Raw genomic sequence first — 11,489 nt, 5'->3', positions numbered from 1 at the left:
GGTGCATACATACAATGGGAATATTTAGCCACAAAATAAAGGGAATTCTGCCATTTACAACAACATGGATGGACCTTGAGGGCATTATACTAAGCAAAATAAGACAGAAAAAGACAAGTATTTTAAGTTCTCACTTATATTTGGAATCTAAAAAATGAAAAAAAAGTACTGAATTCACAGATACAGAGAATAGATTGGTAGTTACCAAAGGTAACTACCAAAGGTAGAGGATAGGAGAATGCTGACTGTGTTGCAGTCAGTGTGACAAATCGACCAGGGTAGAGAGGGAAAGAGGATGCTGAAAAGAAATTAAGAGACAAAGAGATGGGGGCAGGAGGAGCACCAAGGAGGATGTCCAATAGTGCCAATTTTATTCAAGGCTGTGAGGCATTATATAGCTAACAGAAACAATCGTAAGAAAATATCTATTTTTAGCTGATTACTAAAGAGTTTGCAACATGCACAGAAAATCCTTCTCTGCTTTCCCATTATCTGTTTCTCAAGCACCAATAGCAGACCTTCTAGTGCCAGATGTACTGACTTCAAGGCTACTAAAGACATAGTTTATGTAAGCACAGCACCGTCTTACAGTGGTGTAGACTACAGCCCGTGCAAGGACAGCAAGGACCAGCCAAGAATCTAACCCTGAACAAATTGTCTCTATCTGACTAGCAAACGTGTGGGAAGTGACGTAGGCGAGCGCACAACACACAGCACAGTCCCTTTCTCAGGGCTGCTCGACTTTATCGACCTAAGTCTTTTGTTCTGCTATTCAGCCTTTAAAGGAGGCACAAGTCAGGGCCTGGTTTGGTTCTCTTCTCAAGCCTTACCGTGGCCTCCCACATGACTGAAGGTCTTTAAAAGGTGCAAACTTGCACTTATAAAATAAGTAAGTCCTGAGGATAAAATGCACAGCATGGTGACTATAATTAATAATACAGTACTGCATATTTAAAAGTTGCTAAGAGAGCAGAACTTAGGAGACCTCACTGGAACTTGGTGATAAACCTACATTGACATGTCATACCCACCCCCCAAAGTCCATAGTTTACACTACAGTTCACTCTTTGTGTTATACAGTCTAGGAGTTTGGACAAATATATAATGAGAAGTATCCATCATTATGGTACCCTCTGTGAAAATCCTCTGTTCTCTATTCATCCTTCCCTTTCCCATACCTCAACCCTTGGAACCATTTCTCTTTTTCTTGTCTTCATAGTTTTGCCTTTTTCAGAATGTCATTTAGTTGGAATCCTATAGTATGTAGATTTTGGCTTCTTTCACTTAGTAATATGCACTTGAGTTTCTTCCAAATTTTTCATGTTTTGAAAGCTCATTTCTTTTTAACACTAAAGAATACTCCAGTGCCTAGACGTACCACAGTTTATTTATCCGTTCACCACCAAAGGACATCTTGATTGCTAACAAGTTTTGACAATTATGAATAAAGCTGTCATAAATATCCATGTGCAGATTTTTGTGTGGGTCTAAGTTTTCACCACCTTTGGGTAAGTACTAAAGACTGCAAATGCTGAATCATATATTGAGTATATTTAGTTTTGTGAGAAACTGTAAAACTGTATTCCAACGTGGCTACACCATTTTGCATTCCTATCAGCAGTGAGAGTTCCTTTGCTCCACATCCTTGTCAGCATTTGTTTTTTGTCAGAGTTCTGGATTTTAGTCATTTTAATACACGTATAGTAGTATCTCATTGTGTTTTAATTTGCATTTCCATGTTGACATATGATGTGAAGCATCTTTGCATGAGTTTATTTGCTATCTATCTTCTTTGATGAGGTGTCCGTTAAGGTCTTTAGCCCATTCTTTAAAATCAGGTTGTTTTCTTATTGGGTTTCAAGAGTTATCTTTTTTTTTTAATATTTTATTTATTCATTTGACAGACAGAGATCACAAGTAGGCAGAGAGGCAGGCAGAGAGAGAAGGGGGAAGCAGGCTCCCTGCTGAGCAGAGAGCCCAATGTGGGGCTTGATCCCAGGACCCTGAGATCATGACCTGAGGTGAAGGCAGAGGCTTTAACCCACTGAGCCCCCCAGGCACCCGAAGAGTTGTCTTTTGGATAACAATCCTTTATCAGATGTGTCTTGCATATACTTTCTCCCAGCATGTGGCTTGTCTTTTCATTCTCTTAACATTGTCTTTTGCAAAGCGTAAGTTTTAATTTTAATAAAATCCATCTTACCAATTATTTCTTTAATGGATAAGCTTTCGGTATTGTTAAAGTCATTGTCATACCCAAGATCATCCAGGCTTTATCCTATGTTATCTTTTGAGAGTTATATGGTTTGCATTTTATATTTAGTTCTTTATTTTGGTTTACTTTTGTGAAAGGAGTAAGGTCTTTGTCTAAGTTCTTTTTTTTTTTTTCCTGGTGTGTGGATGGCTAGTTGTTCCAGCGCCATTTGTTGAAAAGACTGTCTTTGCCCCATTGCTCCTTTGTGAAAAATCAGCTGACTATATTGATGTGGCTCTATTTGTGGAGTTGCAGAGATCTACTCATCTTGCAGCTGCCCAAGACATGTTTTTGTTTTTGTCCACAGTCCCCTTAATAAACCACTTCTTTGTCAAGCTGGACTTGTCAGCTTTTTTTTTCCCCAGTCTTAAGGCTTACTGTAAGTGGAGTGTTGAAGTCTTCAACTATCATTGTAGGACTGTATTTCTCCCTTCAATTCTGCCAACGTTTGCATCATAGTTAGGCTTCAACGTTATTACAAATTGGTCTGACAGTCACAGCTAAGCCATTTTGTTCTCCTGTAAGACATAAGAATCTCACAAAATACTAACTTCAGACAAGATTATTCTGAGACCTAAATCATTAAAAAAAGGGGGCGGGTACCTGGGTGGCTCAGTCAGTTAAGCGTCTGCCTTCAGCTCAGGTCATGATCCCAGGTCCTTGGATCAAGCCCTGCATCCGGCTCTCTGCTCAGGGAGAAGCCTGTTTCCCCCTCTCCTCCCTGCTCCTGCTCTCTTTCACAGTCTCTGTCTTATCTCTCTCTCTCTCTAATAAGTAAATAAATAATCTTTAGAAAAAAAAATTTTTTTAATGAGGTGCCTGGGTGGCTCAACTGACTGAGCATCAGACTCGGTTTTGGCTCACTCAGGTCATGATCTCAGGGTTGTGAGACTGAGACCCATGTTGGGCTCTGCACTTACTGGGGAGTCGGCCTGAGATTCTCTCTCCCTCTTCTCCTGCCCCTCCCTCCATTTGCACTCTCTCTAATAAATAAATCTTTTAAAAAGAGAGTGATAATACTCTCAGACCACAATAGATTGCAACAAAAACAAGTATTCTTCATTATGCTAAGCAGAGACAAAAACAGAATCCAGTGCCATCCACAAAATAATCACCACATTGCCTTACTTTGACAGCATCCAACCTAGAGCAAACTCCTCACAACTTGAGATTCTACCCCAAATCATCCAAAGCTCAAATCCTATAATAGCTTCTTTCTAACTCCTCTATTTAGACATTTCATGGTTCCCCATGTTGTTCTTCTTTACTGCAACTTAATTGTTTAGCCACAGGTGTGTTCCTGGTGGTCTTTAACTGAAGTTTTTGGAGAGTCCCTGGTGAAGAGGTCCCTAGGCACTGGATCAAGCCCCACCTCAGTCTTATACACGATGAGGAGGTCATACATTTCATACAAATCATGCATTTGTATGCATGAACTTGAAATACAGATCAAATATGATATGAGCAAGAGGATAAAGCCTATGAATTTTATACCTAGTAACCTCAGACTGAATAAACACTTGCCATTCGCACAGGCTCAATGTCCATCAAAGAAGTGGCTGATCTAAGATTTGGGGGAGTCAAGGAGAAGGACTTAGGACAAAAGGGGCCAAACAGTGGAGTTCCTAGGAGGTCAGAAGCCATCACCTGCCCTTTGGAAGTTCAGAGGTCGGACAAAGCCTGACTTCCCACCAGAGGCCAAGCTCTTTCTTTGCTTTAAGACCCTACTTATCCAGTTTATCTTTTTACCTCAATTTTCTGGAAGCTGTATTTTTCAAATAAAGCTATATTTCTGGTATATACATATCTCAGCTACTGTTTTTAATTCCTTATTGTTTAAAAAAAATTTTTTAAGATTTTATTTATTGGGGCGCCTGGGTGGCTCAGTGGGTTAAGCTGCTGCCTTCGGCTCAGGTCATGATCTCAGGGTCCTGGGGTTGAGTCCCACATCGGGCTCTCTGCTCAGCAGGGAGCCTGCTTCCCTTCCTCTCTCTCTCTCTCTGCCTGCCTCTCTGCCTACTTGTGATCTCTCTCTGTCAAATAAATAAATAAAATCTTTTAAAAAATTATTTATTTATTTATTTGACAGATCACAAGTAGGCAGAGAGAGAGAGAGAGAGAGAGATATGGAAGCAGGCTCCCCGCTGAGCAGAGAGCTGGAGGCAGCCCAATTCCAGGACCCTGAGACCATGACCAGAGTGGAAGGCAGAGGCTCAACCCACTGAGCCACCCAGGAGCCCCTGAAAAAATATTTTTTAAAATCATTCTGACAGTAATTAAAACAGTAAGGCATGCTTCATTCAGGACTATAATGATAGGTGTCGAGACTATCGCAAGGAGGTTTTGCTGGAGGGGAGAGATACTGGAGTCAACTGTGAACAGGAGGGTAGGAGGGGTTGTTGACTGACAAGGAGCAGAGTGAGGGCCAGCGGATGAAAAATTACTGAGTAAACAAGGCTAGGGGGAATTCTCCCTACAGGCTCTCCCTACCAGAATTCTTGCTGAAGGCAGGCCAGGAGGGTAAGAAATGGGGGGTGAGGATGAGTAATTTGGTCGGACAGTAAAGGTCATCAGGTACCAAGGATTTTTCCTTAACTGACTCAGTAGGATTCTCGCTAAAACTGGACTAAGCAGTCCAAGACAGAGCCCAGCGCCGGGCCCTGAAGATGAAGGCTCAGAAGAGCCTGTCTCTGGTTTGGTGGAGTCTTTGTGACCCTCTTGACGGTCCTGGAATTCCACGGAGATGAACACAGCACTGGGTACCTCACCAGATGGGTTAAATGCTGCGCCTGTGAGCCGCTCCGACAACCGGCTGCACTCGGGTGGGCAACGACTCACGCACAGAAGGCGCTGAACACGAGCTCTGCGACCCGGCTTCCCACTGGACTTGCCACGAGTCCCTGCCCCGCAGCGGCCTCGACTCTTCTAGGCCAGGATTTCCCCCTCATCTGCACAATCCCCACACCAGTCGGCCTCCTGCCCACCAGCAGACCGAACCCGCCCGCGAAAATCCTGGGTGCCCACGAAGCGCGCCGCAGCCGGCGACGGCGGACCCGGGATCCCGGCTGGCGGGCATGCGCAGCGCCCTCTCCCGGCCACCGTAGTTCGGGCAGCGGGGGCGGATCCGCGGGCGGAAGTCGCTCTAGAACGATGCGGTCGCCGTGGCTGCTGTTTCCGCGAGCCCAGGACCCTGCGGCCAGTGTTTGAGTGGACGGTCAGCGATGGCTGGGTTCGTGGGGCGGTGCCCCGGTTGGTGATGCGACACCTGCGAGGTCAGCGTTCGCGCCCGCGGGCTCAGTGAGGCTGGCTGTGACCCTGAGGTTCAGGGTCCGACGTGTCTTTTTGGTGTAGAATTTAAACATTTTGTGTAACCATCACCACATTTAAGATGCCTCCTGAATTTTTAGCTCTTGGCTCCACCATTGAGTAACCTGGTGACCCTGGGCAAGTTTCCTAAGAGCTCTTGCTCAATAGATGTTAGCTGTTATTTTCAATTAGTAATTTTATTTTCTTCTTCACACAGGGCGATTGTAACGTCAATCACTTTTTACTGAATTTGAGGTGTCAACTTTTATGTTAATTAATTTCTGATCATTTGATCACGTTAATTCCCCTGCGGATGGCTGAATGAGCTATGAGCTGTGTCTGAGTCAGAGGCTATGTGGTAGCTTCAGTTAGGTCACTAAACAGAAATACGCCTTCCTTGCATTCCTTTACTCAGACTTCTTTATTCTGGAATTATTGTACACCTGTGTGTACTGACATCCAGTGACCCAGGTAAAGATACCATGTTGTGGTATGGATGACAGACTGTATAAATACAAACAGATGGGGAAGGTGATTTTTCTTAATGAGTGCAGTGAGCAAGCTGGTGACAGGGTTGAGTGTGACTGTGGGACGCCACTGGAGGGTTCTAAAGCCAGGGAGTGAATAGTTCTGTTTCACTTTTAAAAACCACTCTAGACGGCAGAGGTGGCATTGGGGAGAGTGTCCTGGGGATTTTATTATGGCTTATGTGTAAAATAGTCAGTGTAAAAGAATAATAGGATATTGTTGGGAAAAAATGCAGTTAGGGCTACCATTAGAGCAACCCTTTAGGTTGGCCACATATTTTAAATTAATTTACCTTTTTGAATGATATATGCATGGCGAAATACACAAATACACAGGCACACCAACAAAATTTACAAAGTAGAAAGGGTTACAGAAAAAAGATGTCTTGTGGCACCTGGGTGGCTCAGTCAGTTAAGCATCTGACTTTGGCTAAGGTCATGATCTGAGGGTTCTGGAATGTAATCCGGTGTTGGGCTCCCTGCTCAGTGGGGAGTCTGCATCTACCTCTCACTCTGCCACTCCCCTTCGCTCTGCCCATGTGCACGCACGCTCTCTCTCTCTCCCTCCCTCAAATAAAATCTTTAAAAAAATTGTTTTAATTTTTAAAAAAGGAAAAATTACTAGAATAATGGGTAGAGTCATATAGAAATCCATAACTCTGTTAGGTCAAATGAAAGGAAGGAGGACAAGAACAGAATGGAGACAAACCTTCAAAGAAACTTGCTGTTTGGTCTACAGTCAGTATGAAGAGATGACCTTTGGAGCCACAAAGATTAAATCATAGTTGATTATGCTTATTCCTCGAGGAGTCAGTCTCACTGAGCAGTAGGAAGCAACAATTCAAATGTCCACATAGAGCATCAGGTCCCTGAACAAAGCTGCCTTCCAGTTCCTCTGATTCTACCACCAAAGATACAGACATGTCCAGAAGCAAATCCCTAGCAAATGTTCCCACTGTTTCAGGATGAGAACATCCACCCACTATAAGAGCAGAGAAGGACTCCTGGAGACAAATGGGGACTATTCCTTGCTAAAGGAGCTGAGACTGTAGAGAGATGGTTTTCTCGTGTTTCTGCCTTGGAGGAAGGCTGATGCTAAAGTCAACTGGGATATAGTAATTCTCGTTTGAACATGGAGCACCCATGAGGTGTAACAAGGTGCCCAGCTTTGTGGGGGTTGGTGAGGCAGCAAAGGTCAGGCTGACAAAGGCTGGCTGGGCCTAAGGACCAGAGGGGGTCCCACAGAACCCGCCAAGAGGGTGCTAGGCTTTATGCCTGATAGAAATCAAATGGGAGTTGAGAGGAGGTGAGAGCAGAGTTTATGGAAGACCCAGAAAGAGCAGATACAGCTAGTCCGGGAGACTTGGAATGGAAAGAAGAGTGAGTCTCATCTTTGCTTGGCATCTAGGGTTTTTTGAGATTTGTAGTCTGGTGCATGTGTCCTCTTGCATCCAGCAGCAAAGACGAGTGTGTTTAGGTATCCTCCATAAGTCACCTATGCCCTGGAGCCAGGGGTGTTGGTGAGTCAGTGGTCTTGATATGCTGACCCCACCTGGTCACTCCTTAGGTGTTCTCTATTGTGCTGGAAAACTTCAGAGAAATCATTAAACTCTTTGAGGTTCACAAGGAGGACACACATTATCTGTACTAAAAGGCATGTGTAAGGTGAGGGTCCATGTCCTAGCGAGAAAAGAAGCAGGGAAGGGAGCAAAAAAGTGGTCCTTCATGGTGTCCCTTTAGTTTCCCTGTCTCAAGGCCAGCACAGAGTCAGAGGTCTGTGCTTCTAGTGTGGGGCTCACCTGATGCTCTTGAGTTGAATGCCAAGCTGCACCATCTCTGGGAGAGGGCTCGTTTCTCAAAGATGCTTGGCTGAAGGTACTCCGTGCTATATAGTCAGTTAGTAGTTACCTAGCAACCTTGCTAAACTCTTGTTCAGCCTAATTGTCTGTACACTCTCTGTTTGGACTTTTATTTCTGTGAACCTTGTGTGTTTCATTTCCTTACTTTCAGTCCTTTGTTTCTGGTCTTGTTTTTGGTTTTTTTTTGGTCTCAATGAAGTCTGTCACCTCCTGTACAGTCCTCAGTAGTCATGGTGATCATGGCCATCCTTACCTACTGTCTGATTTTACCAGGAATGTTCCTCAACATTTCACTGTTAATTATAATGCTGCTGTTATATTCATTATAATGATCTTTACCTACTCAAAGTGTATAAAATATGTTTTTTTTCCCCTCAGAAGATTTAGACCTTTTTTTTAAGATTTTATTTTATTTGACAGACAGAGATCACAAGCAGGCGGGGGGGGGGGAAGCAAGCTCCCCGCTGAGCAGAGAACCCGATGTAGGGCTCGATCCCAGGACCCTGAGATCATGACCCAAGCTGAAGGCAGAGGCTTAACCCACTGAGCCACCCAGGCACCCCCAAGATTTAGACTTTTAATTATTTTACTATTATATAATAATAATAATAATAATAATTATTATTATTATTAGACTTTTAATTATTTTATTATATTATAATTATTATTTTGTTAAATTGCTCCATAATACTGCTGTGTCAGCATCCCATTTCTGGCCAAATGGCCTGCAGAAGCCTTGAGGTGATGCTAGCCCCTCCCTCTCGTGCATGCCCTAAATAACAGCCTGCAGCATCACAAATATGTTTCCGACACGATTTCCTCATCAACACTGTGATAAGCAGTCTCCCCTGCCTCACAGAGACTTCCCCTTGCATAAGAACTCCCTCCTTGCCCAAAACTTACCAAACTCTGTTCTTTTGGGGATTTGGATTGATGAAGCCAGCCCTAACCCAGGAACCCCAAAGTACTCACAGACCATAAAAAGGCATGAACCCCAAGTTCTGTTGTGCTGGCTCTACCTGCATCCTTCCTTGTCCACACAGCAAGGCCCCTCAGGGTCTATATGTGTCTCCCCCAAGACTTGTGAGTAGTAAACTTCTCCATCTTGATTCCTTTGTGGTCTTCTGTTGAATGCAGGACATCATTGTACAGTGTTGGTTCTACTTTGCTGACTTTATTTTAACAAAGTCACAAGAGTTGTATGGTAGGAGTTGAGGATGGCAAGTGATAGGAGGGTCACTGTCAGAGATGAAAAGGGACTGAGGTTGAGAAGCATCACACAATAATTTGGAAAGAAGGTAGATCCCTAGTGGCCTCAATACTCAAAGGGATGAATCTAAACTCACAGTATGAACGAGGGAAAATAGGGGTGCCGGTGGGAAGAGCGACAGGCCACAAAGGCACAGCCTGGATGAGAAGAGCCAAAGTGAGCTATGGGGGCAGTAAGAACGTCACCTGCTGCTCAAGCCAGGAGGCAGTTGCTGGGAGAGACGTGGACCCGAGGGCCACAGAATTTCTATGATACTCTTGCTTAGAGTCTGAAAAGGCCAAGGTCACACTCAGAAAGGCCAGCCTCTTCTTTGCTCAGTGCAGTTTCCATTCCTCTCTCTCCGCTGTGTCTGACCCATACTCACTCACCTGAGCAGGAATCACCTGTAGTTCTCCCCTCATCCATCCCTGGATTGAAGATCACATTTGCTGGAGAAACTGGACCCTGTCAATGGAAAAATCACAAAAATCACAAAAAACTTGGGATTCAGGGGCCACATAATTAAGCTTCCCTTTTACATTTCAGTAAAAATGTTTTACTGGCAAGAGAGCTACAACTTAAGTCTCCAAAGGGAGTCTGAAATTTTGAGAACTTAGGACAAACTCAACACAGCCTTCCTAAGTTCGGTACCCCTCCTCTGCCCCACAGTGTCAGCAGGGCACAGCCAAACCTGCACAGGACTGCGGCACTCACCCACAGATGCCAGGTGGCTGCAGTTCTCAAGCATCATGTCCATGTACAGGGTCCTCTGTGCGGGGTCAGGTGCTGCCACGCCTCCTGGCTGAAGCCCACAGTCACAGCCTTGAAAGACACTGATCCCTGTAAGAGAAAACCCAAGGTGGTGTGCGTTGGGGGACGAGCTTTCAGAAATGGATTATATGCATTCATTAAATGGACTTAATCATATTCCCACAGCCATGACATAGCAGCCAAGAGGATGAGGTTGTGAATGTGTGTGGGGGGCCTGTGTGAGCTTCCAGCTGTGCTGTCCTTGCCTGAACTCTGACCCCAGAATTTCCTGTGAGCTTTCCTGCCGTGCTGTAGGACGGACACTATGACCCATATACATCCGCATGTATTTTAACTAAAATTTACACACATATTTAACTAATTCTTTAAGCAGATTATTTTTTTTAAAAAGCAATATCATTTTTTGTTGTCTTATTTAAAATCTTACCAAAGAACACTTAATTAAACTCAAGTAACATTCAGAGTTTTTGAACTTGGGGCAAAAATATATAGCAAACATCTTACATTGTGATTCTGGTATGCCTATACATTAATAAGTACATTAAGTAAAATTAAATTTTCACAAAGTACTCTTACTGCATGTGAAGTAATTGGAGACTTAACCCTTTTCCATTACATTTTATTTATCTGTCTTCTCTATTTAATTTATTTTGTTTTGTTTATATCCAGTTCTCTACATTGGTTTCAAGACCTACAGAGAACTACAGTTTGAAAGCACTGTTCCAGAGAATATAAAGGGGAGGGAGGTTTTTGGTTGTTGCGGCTTCTTTTCCACTGGGACTATGTGGCACCCCGTCGTCCTGCTGAGGCGCGCCTTCCATGTGGGAATTTAGCCTTTCCCTCCCCATATTAAGGTACATGGCTTTTTGCTTCTTTCAACAGTGTTACCACTAGTTCCTTCTTTATTTAACTCAGTTAATTCTTTCTACATGAGAAGCCTGAAATAGGAGTTGTCCTGGCCTTTCTCATAATTTGCCACCCCCTGCCAGGTCAGAAATCACATGCCCTCAGGCAGTGGAGGCTGAAGGCCAGGGAGGATGCTGCCCAGTTGGGTCCCACTGTTTTCCGATGACCCTACGGCCAGGTCTCTGTCACAACCATAGTTGTGTTCAAGAGAAAATGGCACTTCACTTTTAGGGATGGTAGAGTAGACATGTATTTCCTACTTTTCCCAGTAAGAGCTCGATGTAATATATAAGAAGACGGAAAGGCACAAAGAAGAAGACAGACTGGTTAATGACTTTGGGAGCCAAGGACTGACACAACAGCAGTGCATTCTCTGGTTTTTCTTTCTGCCTCTTATATCCCAGATTTGGAGCCAAAGAAGCCAGAAACTTGGAAATGCCAGTAGGTGCAGACAGAAAAATCTTCAAAGAGGCTGCTCTCTCTAGCTAGAGCACCTGGAAAGGGATAGCCTAGTAAGACAGAAGACTTAGAGACCATAACTGCTCTACTCCAGCCAAACATGACAGAAGAAACCACCCCAAGCACAGGCCGGTGGGACCCAAACCTTCTAACCTCCA

The sequence above is a fragment of the Lontra canadensis genome, unplaced genomic scaffold, assembly GCF_010015895.1.
Source record: "Lontra canadensis isolate GAN:19392208 unplaced genomic scaffold, GSC_riverotter_1.0 scaffold31, whole genome shotgun sequence".
In the NCBI taxonomy this organism is placed as follows: domain Eukaryota; kingdom Metazoa; phylum Chordata; class Mammalia; order Carnivora; family Mustelidae; genus Lontra; species Lontra canadensis.
Note: the sequence above shows the minus strand (reverse complement) of the source record.